We start from the raw sequence: 16,909 nt of genomic DNA, 5'->3' as shown, positions 1-16,909 counted from the left end.
AATATACATGGATTTTGAAAACTTAACATAAAAAAGAACACAGGGATCCCTGGTTGGCTCAGCAGTTTAGCGCTTGCCTTAGGCCCAGGGCATGATTCCATGGTCCTGGGATTGAGTCCCACATCGGGCTCCCTGCATGGAACCTGCTTCTCCCTCTGCCTATGTCTCTGCGTCTCTCTCTGTGTGTCTTTCATGAATAAATAAATAAAACCTTTTAAAAAAATGTTTTTAATTAAAATTTAAAAAAATAAAAAAGAACATAAAGTATCTTCTTAATGCTATTTTTCAATATTCATCATGTTAAAATATTACGTTGAATGTAATGAATTTTTAATTAAAATTTAAAAAAATAAAAAAGAACATAAAGTATCTTAATGCTATTTTTCAATATTCATCATGTAAAAATATTACGTTGAATGTAATGTAATGTAATATTATGTTGAATGTAACATAATGTAATTACGTTAAATAAGATATACCATTAAAATTAATTTCACCTGTTTGTATTTTTCTCCAACTACTGAAAAAAAATGTTTTAAATTCTGTATACGGTTCACATTGTATTTCTTTTAGACAATGCTGGTTTAGAATGACTGCACTGGGCGGGGGTGGGTAATGATAAAGTAATAAATGAGACTGGATCAAGTGGAAGAGACTACTATAAGAAGGATATTTATATCATACAAAGAAGTTGGTTAGAAAAAAAGGATCTTCAGTAAAATTTAAATGATCAAATCTGACATTTACATAGATCCATCTCCTACCCAAGAATTGTAGGGCCAATAAGGCTGAGGGTAGAAGACCTCTGGTCTTGAAATCAGGTGACAAAAGATAGCGCTTTGAACTAACATTGGGTATCTACAGAGACGTAGAGTACAGAATTAAGAAACGTTTATCAAGTAAAACACTGGACTTGATGACAGGTATGTGGAATATAAGAACAGAGAAGAATCTACATAAATTCCAAAGTTCTGGGCTTACAAAATTGGGTAAATATGGTCCATTCACTAGGACAGGTTTGGTGGGGAAAGATGATGGTTTAATATCAGACACACTGAGCTTAGGATGCCTGTGAGAAATCTATGTGGAAATATCAAAAATTAGTTACATAAATTTAGAGCTAATTGAAGAGTTCCAGGACAGAGATAAAAACTGATTGTGCGTTAATAAAATATAGATACTGGAAGCCAAGACAATCAGAAGCCTGATGATGAACTCAGCCAAGAAAAGCACACCAGAGTGAAGAGAAGGCAGAAAACTAAATTATGAGGAAACAGAATAATTAAATGGTGAGCAGAGGAGGAGCATCCCACAAAATTGATCAATAATAACAGGGAGGAGAAGAACTAGGTAAGAGTGCAGCATCTTCTTTTTTCTTTGGCTGGGGGCGGAGGGAGAGGGCAGAGAGGGGCTGAACCTTAAGCAGGCTCCATGCCCAGCACAGAGCCCCATGTGGGGCACAATCTCACCACCTGAAGAACATAACCGGATCCAAAATCAAGAGTCAGAAGCTTAAGGGACTGAATTGCCTAGGCACCCCAAGAGTAGCATCTTCAAATGGACTTCTGTGTCTTACACCGTTCCATGACTACTGAACAGAAAAGATGCAACGCTGACAAAGAAAGAAAAATCTCTTTTCCAAAGTCAGCAATTACTTTTTGATATTTGAAATGATGCTTTGTTAATTCAGAAAATCAAAACAAACTTGTTATTTCCTTTTGTGCGTTTGGATAAACATACACGTCAATATGCAACAGGAGCCCAAAGTAAAATAAAATAGTAATATAAAATTCAAATGTGAAAAAAAAAAAATTCAAATGTGGAACTATACTCAAAAACATATGGACTAAAACAACATGGTAAAGAATCTTCAGAACTGTACCCTTGTTTCAAAACTGCATGTAGTCTCCTCCCCCCCCAAAAAAAGATAAATACGTAAAAACCATTTAAATGATGACTTCTGATCCCAAAGATCTATCTAATCCAAGTTCTTAAACTGAAGTTAAAGGACCAGCATAAACATATTTCCCCCCAAGTGTACTTTCCTAGGGAGAAAGGTCCAAACTTTCTTCAGATTTCCAGAGGAGGGGGATCCCTGGGTGGCGCAGAGGTTTGGTGCCTGCCTTTGGCCCAGGCGTGATCCTGGAGACCCGGGATCGAATCCCACATCGGGCTCCCGGTGCATGGAGCCTGCTTCTCCTTCTGCCTGTGTCTCTGCCTCTCTGTCTCTCTCTGTGTGACTATCATGAATAAATAAATAAAATCTTAAAAAAAAAAAAAAAAAAAAGATTTTCAGAGAAGGGTCCAAGAGGGAAAAGATTAAGAAAATCTCCAGTAATCGCACCCCATCGAATTGCTCATACAAACCAAGTTCCAGTAACAAATCCACTTTAGCAGAACCACCCTTTTTTTTTTCATTTACCTAAGTATAGGTACGAACACCTCAATAAATTAATCCTCACAACGATATGTACTGTTCCCATTCCCAAATGGCAAAAATATGTATGTCCCTAGTAATGTGTTACTAGCCAATAATTTGTTAGTAATTGATGTTAGTAGTTTATCCAAGGTGACAAAGCGAATGAAAGGGGTTAAAACTCACTTGAATCGGTAACCCCCCACCCCCCCCCAATCTTCACCACTGCTAGACACGACCCTTTAGTCCTGCCAAGGTAAAACACCGGCCTGAGCCCTCCGACTCATCTACGCCAAGAATTTTTTTTTTTTTTTTTTTTTTTGCCAAACATCTTTCCTCTCATCCCACCCCCTGAAGGACGTGTAAAAATTTCACAGCCAGGACAAAAGGGCCTTTCCACCCTATAAGCGTGGTCTTTAATCTCCAATTATTTATCATCCCGGAGACACCGAGAGCCTCACAGCCTCCTTCCCCTCCTTGGCTCTGTCCCTCCTTTGCCATCTTCAGTCTCCACAGGCCTCCAGGGTTTTCTAAGAATTCCCAACCGTTTCCTCTAGATCTTCCTGCAAGGAGCTCCCTTCCTCCTCTTATTCCAACAGCAACCAAAGCTTCTCCAACTCCGTGTCCTCCTAACTTCCCAGGCCCCCACCTGTAGGCCCCCCTCCTCGCCCTCCCCGCCCTCCCGGTCCTCCCGCAGCTGCCACGCTCCGCACGCACTTCCCTCGGACTTTGTTCCCTCCGCGTTCCCAAACCCTCCCTATCCCTAACCCTCCCATCCTCCCCGCGTCAACAGCGCCCCTCGCACGCCTCCCTCCGCGAAGAGCCGGCCCCCCGCTCCAGTTCCAGCCCCACTTCGCGCCCCCAATTCCCCAATCTCCACGCCCGCCCCGCCCCCGCCCCCGCCCCGCCCCCGCCCCCTCCTCAGCTCCGCCGAGGCGCCCCGCCTCCTTGCCTTCTCTCCGCGGACCAAACGCTCCGCCGGGCTCTCGGGGTCGAGCTGCCGAACAGTGGATTCCCGGCTGTTGCGAAGACTGCGGGGCGGGCGCCTAGGTTGCCGGGGTGCGGGAAGTTTGAACACGGGGCCAGGGGAGGGGCGGGACCGTAGCTCCCCCGCGGCGGCGACGCGGCGGCTCCGCACCAGGGTAACGGAGACGGAGGCCCATACTGCACTGCGGCAAGGCTTTGGCCAGGGATGCCCGCCCCCCTCAAGCTCCCATTGGCCTCCGGCATTAGACGGCCATTCCCATTGGGCTCAGTGGAGCCGGAAGGCGGGACGAGAAGAACGGAGGAAGGCGGCCATTGGTGGACGGCTCCGCGGTAGCGGCGACCGAGAGCAGGGATGCGGTTCGCGCCCCGGCCCGAGAGACCGCGCGGGGGCCTCTTAGGCGGTGCTGGGCGGCCCGCGACCCGCGGCTTCCAGGGCCCGGCGTGGCTCGGGGACGGTGTGGGCGGAGGGGAGAGGGGATTGGTCGTAATGAATCGTGCACCTTGGCAAATGCGCGATTGGAAACGTTGAAAGTTGTTTTGAGTCCCTTTTGGAAACGAATTGATTTTGAGTTAGAAAGATATTGTAAACAAATAGCTAGTTACTTCTCGGTCTTTGCACCGAAATTGCTTATTTCCGGGAGGAGGTGGACTTAGTGTACTAAGGCTTCTTCCTCGTCGAGGTCCTGGCCTTAAATCTCGAATGCGCCGTGAGTTTGGCTTGAAAGTGATTTTTGAGGTTTCGGAACCGGTTAGAGGTGGGATGACATTTTAGATTATTTGCAGTTTTTTTTTTTTTTTTTTTAAGTGAACGTCTGCGGCGCAGGTCAGTAACCCATTGAGAACTGCGGTGTGGCATTTTCCCCTTTAAAAAACTGACTGCATTAGATGGCATTAATTGCAGGAGGCAGGAAAAGTAAGGAAGGTTATTTTAAGCTTTTCTCAACCTGATTACCAAGAGGGCTTAACACCGCACCCCGCTTTTTCGCCATTGGTTAATTTCTTGAAAACTGGGCTTTGCCTCCATTTTGCAGAGAATCTAAACCTTGAAAGCAAATACATTGTAATCAATCTTCTCATAAATTATGGTAATTGTTTCTTGCTTGACCTCGTTTTCCCAATTTTGCACTATTTCAAAGCTTTCATTTTATCCTGTCAATATATTTTGCTTCAATAACCTACCTAAACAATACTGTAATTAAATGCAATTTTCTGTATAGAAAGTAGAAGCTAGGAATCGTCTGTTGAAGATGACTAATACCTTAAAGTGCACTTAAATAACATTTCATCAGGTTAAATCTGCTAACATTCTTCGTTAAAGTAACTCGCTGGTTATTACTGATTCCTTTAGAGTTAATATTATGTAGTTTAATAAACGCAGTGGTGGAGTACTTTTAAAGGAAATAGCTCTAAAGGGTGAAGAAACACGCTGTTTTTAGATGAAAAAAAAGGTCTCTCCCCGAGGAGTCAAATGAAGGTTGCTAGCCCTCAAGGACAGCTGAGAATGAAACTAACATTTATTTGCACCGACGATGTGCTAGGCAGTATAATCTCATTCCATCTTCATTTCTGATTTTAGACAGGTATTGTTACTCATTGTTATACCTGAGGAAACAGATTCAGAGAGTTGAAAGAATCTACCAGGAGATACTAAAGTAGTAAGTGGTAGGGGCAAAAATCAAGCCTAGGTCAGCTAAATTCCAGGCTTCAAATTGAATGCTTTCAATGGGTTTCACTTACAGGTTGATGGAGTTGCTAGAAAACAAGAAAGTATTTAAAAGACTAGGAGTCTCCAAAAAATTGTCTAATTGTATGTTAACACATTTTCAAGATGTTTACAATGTGCAGTTTTATTCACTCTATCTTATTTGGAGAAATGACTACTGCTCCAATATATATAGCAGTGCTATATAATAGCACCAGCGCTGCTATAGCAATAGCAGTGACTATTAAATTTATTTGACCTTGAACAAAAACCCAAAGGATTTATAAATCTCCAGGAGTAAAAACCAGCTTATTAAACTAATTTTTTAAAAAGTTACCCCAAAACATGAAATAATTTCTAAATTTGTATATGATTTTACATGGTTTTGATATAATCTTTTTTAATAAGATTAAATTTTCTAAGATAATACTATTTGACATCTCATTCCACTATATACCGCATAGGGATTCTGCTTTTCTGAAAAAAAGAAAGTCAACAAAAGTATATTTTTATATTATGCCACTTGAAATTATATTTAACAGGAATCAGGCTTCTTATTGTTTTTAAAGATTATATTTCTGAAAGGAATTATACTAATGATCATTAAGCACTTGGGAGTTTTAGTTTTAACATTTTGGGCTTATACAATATTTTTAACATTTTGGGCTTACACAGTATTATCTCCAGATTAATTACATTGCTAGCTGAATGTTCCTTTTCTGCAAGACTTTGATTGCCTTAATGCCGTGTAATGATACAGATAATATCAATTAAAATCTTCCTAGAAGTGCTAACCTATAAAATTATTCCCATTTTCTGTATAGAAAAACTAAGAAGTTTGAACAATGTGTCAGAAGTTTCATAAAATTAATAGGTAGACTTTCCAACTATGACAATCCAGAAAGTACAATGACTACATTTTAAAAGGGGCATACTATAAATAATCATATCTTGGAAAGCACGCCAGTATAATTATCCTTAAAGTTTAGTTGTCCCTTTAATACCATTCTTTAAAAAAAAAAAAAAAGCACTGTTAAAATTTGATATATTTTACCTAGATAGATGATAATAAAAAATTTAAAACTTTAAAATATAACTTCTGATGTCCGTATTGCAGAAAATTTTTAACTTATGAAGAAATTACAGATAGGGGCACCTGGGTGACTCAGTTGGTTCAAGTGTCTACCTTTGGCTCAGGTCACGATCTCAGGGTCTGGAATCCAGCCCCTACTACGGACTCCCTGCTTAGCAAGGGGTCTGCTTCTCCCTCTTCTCCCTCTGCCCCGCCCACTGCCACACTCTGCTGGGCCTCCTGTGTGCATGAGTGCCTTCTCAAATAAATAAATAAAATCTTAAAAAAAAAAAAAGAAATTACAGATAAATAGATTGTCAGCATATAATACTAACTTTTAAACAGTATCTAATATGCTAGGTGTTTAAAAGAAATTGAATAGCTTAGGAAAACTTAATTTAAGCCAGGTGAAAATAACAGTAAAATTGGAGACACAGACAGTGATTTGATCTTCTAGAAACAAATTTAGCCTAATTGTTATTATTTGCCTTTGCAGTACAGAAAACTGATACCCTTTGATTATTGCTTTGTTAAGGGATTTTTTTGATCCTATATTCAATTTACAAGTTAAGTATTTTGTTAGTGGAGGAAGAAAGAAAACTATTGAGATGTTTACTACCATTTTTCTCCTTTTATAATTGATGAGTAAATCATTAATAGTTTCTCAATTTTCGTGGAATTTCATGGTCCTTTACTTTTGTTTTGCATAAAAAGAGTTAAGCGAAAAGTTGGTTCAACCTACTATTTAATACATGTTTTCAGAATTCATTACTCCACAATTACATCTCTAAGTAAATTGACCTACAGATTAAATGCTATCTCCAAAGCAGTAGAAACAGCATTGAAGGAAATCATAATTCTATTTGCATTCACATTGTTAGATTTGAAAGGGAGAATGTCAATACAATTGTCTTAGTAGACAATTGCCTTTTCTCAACTAAAAGTAATCCATAGGAAATTCTGTTAAAATCAGTGACTGTATTTTTAATTTATAATAAATATGCTAGATAATTTTAATTAACATTAAATAAGTTATTAAGTTATAATTTAATTGATGTGCTAGGTAATTTTTAATTTTAATTCACAGATATGCTAGGTAAATCTATATTATTTATTGAAAAAAAAAGCATTTTGACTACTTTGGAATCCTGGCATAATAAAATAGCCAATTATTTCTCTAGTGAAAACAGGAGAATCATATAGCAAAATTGCAATGGAAAACTAAGTTAGACACTTTTTATTCATTCATTAAATACATATTGAGAACCTATTAGATTCTTTTAGAGGATACAGAGATGAAAAATAAAGTCCTTGTCTTCTAGCTGCCCACTGTGTAATGAAAAAAATTTCTCTCATCGTAGTTACTATGTAATAAGGGCTATTATAAAGGAATGCCTAGGATATTAAGGGGACTTAGAGGAGGGACTCTTAGCTCAGCCTGGCTCCAGATATGCTTCCCAGAAAAAGTACTCTTGAATTGTATTTATATTACATAAAAGCTAACTAGAGGTAGGAGTACAGAAAAGATAGAAACAAATTGCTTTAGAGGGGCAGGACAAATCCTTGAGGAAGACATGATGGGGAAAGATCAGGGTACACTGAGAAAGGGAGCGCCAGAGATAGGACCTGAGAGGAAGCAAGGATAAATGTTTAAATGATTTTTTAAAGAAGCATATACTTAATACCAAAAACCAAGCAGTGACAAATGAGTTTTTGAATAGAGGACTAATATGATTTAATGCACATTTGAGAAAGATTGTAGCAGTGCCATTATGCAGGGTAAGACTAGAAGCAGAAAGGTCAGCTAAGAACTTCAAAACTTCAGGAAGGGGTGAGTAATAGAGGCAAGAAATGATGAGGCCTGCCTCAACTAGTATCAGTTGAGCACCTTCTGTTCCTGGCCCTGAGTTTAAAGTTTTATTAACTCCTTTTGATCCTTGCTACAACCTATTTTAATCCTTGTTACAAATTCTATGATACCATGTTATTTTTATTATTTTTTTATTGCAAGTGAAGCAGGCGGGGGTGGGGGGTAATTTAGGGGCAGGGGCTGAAAGAGACTAAGTGCTTTGTCCAAGGTTATAGTTAAATAGAGAAGTAGAGATTTAAACACTTGTCTGACTCTGGGACTTGAGCTTTCAACCACCTGTTGAACTGTTCAAACTGTTTTTATTTTTCAAACTGTTTTTGCAACTCATTAATGAGTGAATCATCAAATCGATCTATGGCTTATGAACATATTATATGGATATAGAGTGGGACAGAAAATATCAGTAATTTGTGTACAGGAAAGATAAATATCATTTTATGAAATTTTTGTTTCAGTTACTTTAATATACATGTAACATGTATTTTTTTAACTATATCTCAAAAGTAAAAAACATTTGAAAATCACCACACTGCAATCATAGTAAAGAGAGAAAGAAAATTGATGTGTACCCCAAGTTACCAGACTGATTGTATGTGGGAGGGTATAGAGAAAAGAAGGAGACTAGGTTGACCCCAGATTCCTGGTAAGACACCTGGAACCCTTCACCAAGACACTGAGTACAGAATGCAAGTGTGAAGTAAAGGACAGTAATAAGTAATTTGGGGACTGTGTTTGTGACATATATGTTTCATCCAGGTGAAAATGCAGATGATGTTTCTTATATAGTTAAACACACATCTCTAACATGTGCTAATAATTTTACGCTAAGGTCAAACCGGAGAAAGAAAAGCATATATCTAAAAAATATTTAATTAACAGGGTTTTTATAGCAATTTGATTCCTATTAGGAAAGGTAGGAAGAAACCCAAATATCTATCAGCATGAGCATAAATTTTTTAAATGTATATCCCTTTGTGTACAACTCAAATGAATCATAACTTCAACGAATTTTTATAACAGTAATTACGTTTCATAGTTCAGTTTAAACATAATTTCTGAAATCCTTATGAAACTTAAAAACTTAGATTGATAGTACATCAATTTAATTAATGAATAATCTTTTGATACCTGAAAAATTTCTAAGACTGAATGTTGAACAATAGTTACTAAGCATGATTTTGAGTTCTGGGTTTTCCTTTTTTTATATATACACAAGTGATTATATCTTTAGGTGATGTTAAGAAATGTGTTATTCTTTCATTCATATATGGAATTTAAAAAAATAAAACAAATGATCATAGGGGAAAAGAGACAGAGAGACAAACCAAAAAAACAGACTCAACAATGGAGGACAAAATGATGATTAGAGAGGGGAGAAAAAATGGGGAGATGGGATGAAATAAGTGATGGGGATTAAGGAGTGCACTTGTGATAAGCACTGGGTGTTGTATGGAAGTGTTGAATCACTAAATTGTACTCCTGAAACTAATATTACACTGTATGTTAGCTAACTGGAATTTAAATAAAAACTTCAAAAAAACAAAACAAAAACAAAATGTGCATTCTTACAATGTAATGGTGGTCAAAATTAACTACTGAATAACATGATGAATTTCAAAAGATATGTTGAGCAAAAGAATTCTGATATTGCCACCAACAATTAGCTCAAAAACAGGCAGAGTCAATTTATACTGGTGAAAATCAGAACAGTTGACTATGGGGATAAGGTAGTGATTGACTGGAAGAGAATGAAAGAGATTTTTAGAGTGTTGTAAATGCGATATTTCTTGACTGAGGTGGGATTAAAAGAGTATTTCTTCTTTCAAAACTCCTCAAAGTGTAAACTTGAGATAGGTAGGTGTTTTTCACTGTGTTACTTCAACTTTTTAAATGTATTCATTTTTTTAAAAAGTGCATTGACTTATATAATGAAAAATCTAGAAGTAGACCTATCTCTAAATATGGTTAGATCCATACATTCAATGTCATTGAAATTGTTTTCTCTTAAAAATATATATTTTCTCTTTATCTTGCATGTACTGTCCTATGTATTGGTTTTATAGCAAACAGGCTGTAGGAAAAACCAGGTATTCACTCTGAAGCTCCAAACTTACACTCTATTCACGTAGCAACCCCATGGAGAAAGGAACACCTCTTTTCTGATTGGTCCAACAGAAATCCTGCTGTTCATTCTGATTGCTGATACCTGAACATAAACTAATTACTGTGGTCAAGAGGTTGCGTGGGGTAGGGGAAGTAGAAAGGGTATGATCAAATCTCCTGAATTTTCATGTTCTTCCAGAGGAGTTGAAAGAAATGTCTCTCCAAAGGAAAACTGGAATGTTGTTACTAGAAAAAGGAATACCAGACAAAACAAAACAAAAAAAGTCCCCAAACGTGATGACAGTTTTATTCAAATAGATTTGTAAACTAGTCTGGCCTACTTAACTTAAAACTCATTTAAGAAAAACCTAGGTAATTGTAAGTTCCCCAGGCTGTAAGTATAGATATCAACCATATACTGTTGTCTTTTGACTTCTTTTGATTCATAGTACTTCCACTGTCAAAAGACTTTCTCACAGTAATTTCTGGGAAATCCCAAAGAGTGTCTCATACTTAGAAACACACTGACTTTCACTGGTTGTCCTTGCTAGGAAAGATAGCAGGACCACTGCTGTGTCATACAATAGTCTATCCCATTTTTTTTTTCCAGAACCCAACAGTTTCCACTGGTGGCTGTCACTGATTCACTGAGTACCACCACTAAGTATGTCAGTGCCAGAGCTGAACTGGAATAATGCCGGAAGTGTGTCTATTATTTATCAAATCCTAACCTGCCTTTCTATATTTTGTTATATAGTGCTGGGGTTAGGACTCAACAAACTACATTTTCCAGAACCTTTGCTAGTTGGTTTGTCATGAGGTTCTGCCAACAGAAGGTGTTAGGAAAAGGTTGAAAGGTAGGAGTTGGTGAGAAAGAAGTTCCTTGTTAATGCCCCTGATTCTATCAGTGATACTACAGCACCAGCAGCTGGCTCTAGTCTAACATATCTTTTGCTGCTCTAAGTCCACATTTCTAAAACTATCCCCTGGGGATGTACATACCAACCCCGTGGGGCCTTTTCTCTGAGTTCCTAGGCTCTGGTGACCCCAACCCCAATAATTTTATTCCCTTAACTATACAGTTTAACTGCTTTCTACATACAAATATCTGGGTTATCTCAGTATTCCCTTTGTGATCCTTTAGATTTTCAACACCTATGTAACAATTCCCTGTATTAAATACCCTGCTCAAACCTGAACATGAAAATTCAGGAAACCTGATCATACCCTTTCTACTTCCCCTACCCCATGAAACCCCTTGGTCACAGTAATTAGTTTATGTTCGGGTATCAGCAATCAGAATGAACAGCAGGATTTCTGTTTCTCAAAAGAGAAACCTAGTGGGGTTTCTCTTTTCCTGACAGTATCCTGACTGATCTAGTGTTCTAGAACCAAGTTTTGGAGATGAAGGTAAAATGCCCCTATTCCCATATGTTACTCTCTGTCAGATGGATCCCAGTAAAGTGTTACTTGCTATGGCAGACCAAATGTTGTGGGCTTCCCCCCCAAAAAAAAAATTTATATGTTGAAATCGAGTCCCCAACGTGATGGTATTAGGAGATGGGTCTTTGGGAAGTAATGACATCATGTGAATGAAGCCATCATGAATCTGATTAGTACCCTTATAGGAAGATGCCAAAAAGCTAGCTCTCTGCTCTCTGCCATGTAAGGATACAACAAGACAGCCATCTGTGAACCAGCAATTGGGTCCTCACCAGACAACAGATCTGCTGGCTCCCGATCTTGGACTTCCCAACCTCCAGAACTGTGAGAAATAAATTTCTGTTATTTAACCCACCCAGGCCATGTTATGGTACTTTTATTATAGCAGCCTGAACTAAGATACTTGTTATGCCCAGATGTTTTATATAAGTTAATGAAACAGTGCTTTCATTTCTCTTGCATTATGACACAAACACAGAAGGGAGCTGGCCTGGTATAGCTTTGAATAAGACACTGTGCTATCATTAGACACTACCTTCTTTGACAGCTCTTGATCAAGATAGCCATGATTAACTCTTCCCTTTGGAAAAATTCTTTTGCAGGAGGATTCTGAGGTCTATCACTTAAACTGAGATTCTCACTGTATGTAAGTAGCACCTACAATTTATATGGCTCTGCACTGAGGCTGATGAGTAGATGGGCTAAGCACATGCACAGAATATAAATAAGACTGAATGAATGTGTTCATTATCATGTTTGCAGCCTACACTATTATCTACCTCCTCTGCCACCTTCATCCCCCAAAAACCTATAAACAACAACAAAGAAAAAAACTCCACAAAACTTTTACTGCCTTCCAAGGAGTAATTAACACAATAGGTGACCAAGCAAGCACTAAAATGCCTCAGAGTATGATCTTATATTTGAATAGCATTTTACATAGCACTCTCACAAAGATTACTTCTTTTGATTTTAAAACAACCCTGAGGGCAGCCCGGGTGGCTCAGCTTTAGCGCCACCTTCAGCCCAGGGTGAGATCCTGGACACCCAGGATCGAGTTCCATGTCAGGCTTCCTGCATGGAGCCTGCTTCTCCCCCTGCTTGTGTCTCTACCTCTCTCTCTGTCTCTCTCTCTGTCTCTCTCTCTGTCTCTGTGTCTCATGAATAAATAAATAAAATCTTAAAAAAAAAAAAAAAAAAACCCTGAGAGGGGTGCCTGGCTGGCTCAGTCAGAAGAATGTGCAACTCTTGATCTTGGGGTAGTGAGTTCAAGCCCTATGTCGGATATAGAGATTACTTAAATAAATTTTTTTAATTTAATATAAATTTAAAAAGTAAACAACTCTGAGAAATAGGAAGGGCAGATATTTTCCACTTTTAATAGGTCTGGAAACTGACCCTGAAGGTAGATCAGATTTGCCTAATAGAAACATAACATGAGCCACATATGTAATTTTAAATTGTCTAGCAGTCACATTGTTTTAAAAAATGAAATTAAATTTACCATGTATTTTAGTTGACATAATATACCCAAAGCATCATCATTTCAACATGTAATCAATATTTTAAAATTATCAGTGAGCTATTTCATACTGCTGTTTTTACAAAGAATTTGACGATGTGTATTTTACAGTTATAACACATCTCAGTTCAGTCTGGCCACATTTCAGGTACTTCAGTAGTCACATGTGGGTTGTGACTACACTACTAGGACAACATAGGATTAAATTATTTACCCAGAGACATATAATGGGGAGTAGTGTTCCCAGGTAGTCAGCTTCTAAAAAGGGAAATAATAGTCTGGAAACCTAGAGACCTGAATTGCAGACATGACTCTGCCTGTCACTAGTTGTGGTGACATAGTATTCCTTTTCTTTAAAGCTTGTTTTATGGTTTGTTAAACAAAGCAAATGGCATTAATAGTTGTCTTTACTTCCTACCCCTCCCCTCCACCTCCAGCAGAACCCTTACTTCAAAAGAAATCTTGTATGGAAGCCCAATATTTTAAAACAGGAAGCATGGTTCCATAGGAAGCATACAAAGGGCTGCTTCTCGATCAAAGGGGGCATGGCAGTGGGGAGAGAAGGGGCCACAAGTGGGTTACAATGTGCTCAGTGCACACACCTGTTTGTGCACACACATGTACACACACAGAGGCATTTTCTGAGGGAATTCTGATGAACACTTTGGGCATATTTGAAAATGCTTGGAGGAAGTCATGTCTAAGAGTTTTCTTATTTTAAAAAGTCTGTGATTCCATGGCTATAAATTCTCTCAGGCATGGTTGACTCTTTCAACCAGTGTTTAGTTTAAGATTTTTTTTTTTTAAGATTTTATTTATCCATTCATAGAGACACGGGGGCGATGGGGGGCAGAGGCAAAGGCAGAGGGAGAAGCAGGCTCCATTCAGGGAGCCTGACGTGGGACTCGATCCAGGGTCCCCAGGATCAAACCCCGGGCTGCAGGCGGTGCCAAACTGCTGCACCACCGGGGCTGCCCCAGTTTAAGATTTAACCAAGAAAAAAGTCCAGTACTATCCACAGACATCATTATGTTGGTGTTTGACTTACATTTTATGTTTCATAGAATCATCAATTTTCATAAATAGAGGAGGTGTTTAAGAAAAAATATTTAAGTGGCTTTCTGATTTTTTTCCTAAGTAATGAAAGCTTCTCTTCAAACAGAACCTTACATAGAAAACTAAAATACCCTATGATAGAGTCAGGATGGGCCTGCAAAGTTGAAGTGGATGTGAGGAAATAGAACCCTAACAACTCAGCATCTCTTAGATGCCCTTGTCTAAAAGCAGGCTCCAAGAATCCTCTCTCAAACCATCAGGGCAAACTTATGCAGAATTTTAACAACTAGAAGTTAAGCCCAGCTCCAACCCTTTCATCTGATGGGGAAACCAAGGCCCAGGGAGGTGCTCAAAATCTTACCACAAGCTGGTGTCAGAGCTGGCACAGAACCTAGTCACTGATAGGCTAGAGCTTGCTGGCAGTGGCTCAGAAGGGCCAATTATTACATCTTCAGAAATTTTGCGAGCCAGTTGACATCACCTTGGTAACTGGAAATCAGCCATGGTGAAAATATTTACACCACAGAAATCAGCAAAGGCTACAAATCAGGGCTCTTCTCAGAGAACTGGTTGTGAAAACCTTTTGCCAGCACACTGGTAACCAGTGTGCGTGAGTCCAGGTCTTTATATGCTACACAGCAACCTGAGAACAGATACACTGCCTTTTGATAGGAAACACAATTTTAAGTTAATAAAAAAAATCTAAAAATTTAAAAATGTGTCTGTTTATAAAAAAGACTTAATATCCAAAATAACTATTTTTCCTCAATATTTACCACTTTCTATTGTCCGGCGGGCACTGGTTCCATTGTCTTTCAAGCTGTTATTTGGAGTCTTCAGTAAATGTGCGCATTGATTTTTAATATTAAGTGAGCCAGGCAGATCAAACCTTTTGAACATCAGTCAAATTAAAGCCTAAACATAAGAAGAACATAGAATAAATGATCGAAACTGCCATTGGAGTAGTGAATGATCTGATATACCTTCTATCTCCGTCCCCTCTGGTTCTATTTCTGGCTAAGAAGGTATTAAAAGGTCTGTGTAAACAACTGCAGGTCTCCAAGCTTCTCAGATGGCCTTGAGCCTCCCGTATTTAATCCTCCCAACCGAACTTCTGATTCATCGTCTTAACAATGACCCTTTCCTTCTGCCTCTCTCTCCCCTCCCTTCACTGCTTTTCTTCTGTCCTTTGTGGCACTGGCACTGCATCGCTCTCCTCCAGGGCCTGTTTGGGCATGCTTGTGATGTCAGATGCCTGCACTTCAGCTGTCCTTTTGTATCCATGGTGATGGATGAAAAATAAGCTGCTTTGCAGTGATTTGAACTTTAATCCATTCAAATGATGCATGCTTAATTACTCAGGTGATTTTTCCCACAATACTTTCGGATCACTGAAATCTTGAATTATTAAAGAATTAACACACCTTATCTTTCTTTCCTTTTTTTTTTCTTTTAACCTTTTATGCCTTGGTAAGTTCAAATAATCTTCTTTGATCACAGCACCTGAAAATTTTTTTCATGATAATTAAGTCAATAGGAAAATAATTTTGGAAATAAGATTCCAAAAGAAAAAAGATTATAAATGATATTATTTGAAGCTCCTTCTCTCTACATGCTTATAATGAATTTTTCTAATAAAAATTAGCTGAGGAAAGTGTGGAGGGCTTACAAAACACAAAGGAAACATGATTTAAAAACTGTAAAACATTTGTACAAAGTGGTGCTGCCCAAAATGTTGACCACTTAACACTAGTGGTACTTGAAATCACTTTAGTGGCCTATTAATGTAGTATTAAGTAACTGGCTTCAAATCTTTTTGAATTCAGGAAAGAAAACATCTCAGTCTGTTGGTAGTCCTTAGCACCTTGCTAATACTCTTAATCATGTTTTTATTTTTTATAAAAAATGAGAACTAGCTTTTTACATGCAAATTGCATGCAATAGATTCTAGCTAAAATGTAATAACTATGTTTAAATTCTGGCAATTTTCATAGCTTCTTCCATTTATAAATAACACTGACCTTCTAGTGATGTAAAGTTCCTTTATCCTAAAAAATTATTAATCAATACAAATAGCAAAAATCGTGAAATTAGTACGCCTAGGAAATTCAGTTCTCTACATTTGTACTGTAGTCACAGCCAAGATCTGCCTCTCTTTCTGGGGGAGGAGGGGAAACATGCATTTGTACACTTTTCTTTTTTTTTGTTGTTGTTTTTTTTTTTTTTTTTTTTTTTTTTGTACACTTTTCTTAAATTAGCTATAACCTGTCTTATTTTCCTGCTTCAAAAGTCTGGACACTCAAAGGTCAGTGTATCCGGAGGTGAGTAAACCTTGGGAAAACATTAATATTATATAAAATAACTAAGATATGCAGACTCCTGAAGAGAAAAAGTAGAGGTAACCAGGAACTGGAGAGAAGAGGGAATGGAAGTTGTTGTCTAATGGAAACACAAATTTTGTTTAGGATGATGGAAATGTTCTAGAAATGGATAGTAATATACTATATAGAAATATACTTAATACCACTGAAATATATACTTAAAATGATTAAATCAGTAAATTTTCTGGTATGTATGTGTGTTTTAACTACAAATTTTTAAATATTGCAATTTATGGCTGTCATTATTCTTGGTGAAAGAAATCTTAGTGAATTGATGTTGGCACAAACTAGTGACGGGTCACACCCTACCATTAGAGTTTAGTGAAGCTGATGCACGGAATGTTCTGGGCACTCAGA

General features: G+C 38.1%; 1 protein-coding gene and 1 long non-coding RNA gene across 10 annotated transcripts in view; one reads left to right on the top strand and one right to left on the bottom strand.

Annotated features, from left to right (window-relative positions):
* The window catches only part of LCA5 (lebercilin LCA5), an 83,623-nt gene extending 68,495 nt beyond the window's left edge, over positions 1-15,128 (bottom strand). For 2 of the 5 annotated variants that reach the window (XM_072832262.1, XM_072832273.1), the window contains exon 1: positions 3,369-3,599. The gene's annotated coding sequence lies outside the window, so the exon portion shown is untranslated. Of the gene's footprint in view, positions 1-3,368; positions 3,600-14,947 lie in introns of those variants that run through there. The other 3 variants (XM_072832268.1, XM_072832265.1, XM_072832269.1) reach the window with 2 other exon arrangements.
* LOC140636732 (uncharacterized) overlaps positions 3,340-16,909 on the top strand; it is a 38,885-nt gene continuing 25,315 nt past the window's right edge. The window contains exons 1-3 of one of the 5 annotated variants that reach the window (XR_012033945.1): positions 3,340-4,158; positions 11,768-11,917; positions 12,196-12,239. This is a non-coding gene — a long non-coding RNA (uncharacterized lncRNA). Of the gene's footprint in view, positions 4,227-11,767; positions 11,918-12,195; positions 12,240-16,909 lie in introns of all 5 variants that reach the window. The other 4 variants (XR_012033944.1, XR_012033943.1, XR_012033947.1 and 1 more) reach the window with 4 other exon arrangements.

Source organism: Canis lupus, chromosome 7 (genome assembly GCF_048164855.1).
Source record: "Canis lupus baileyi chromosome 7, mCanLup2.hap1, whole genome shotgun sequence".
Classification (NCBI taxonomy): domain Eukaryota; kingdom Metazoa; phylum Chordata; class Mammalia; order Carnivora; family Canidae; genus Canis; species Canis lupus.
The sequence above is the reverse complement of the archived record's forward strand: the minus strand, read 5'-3'. Positions and strand labels throughout refer to the sequence as shown.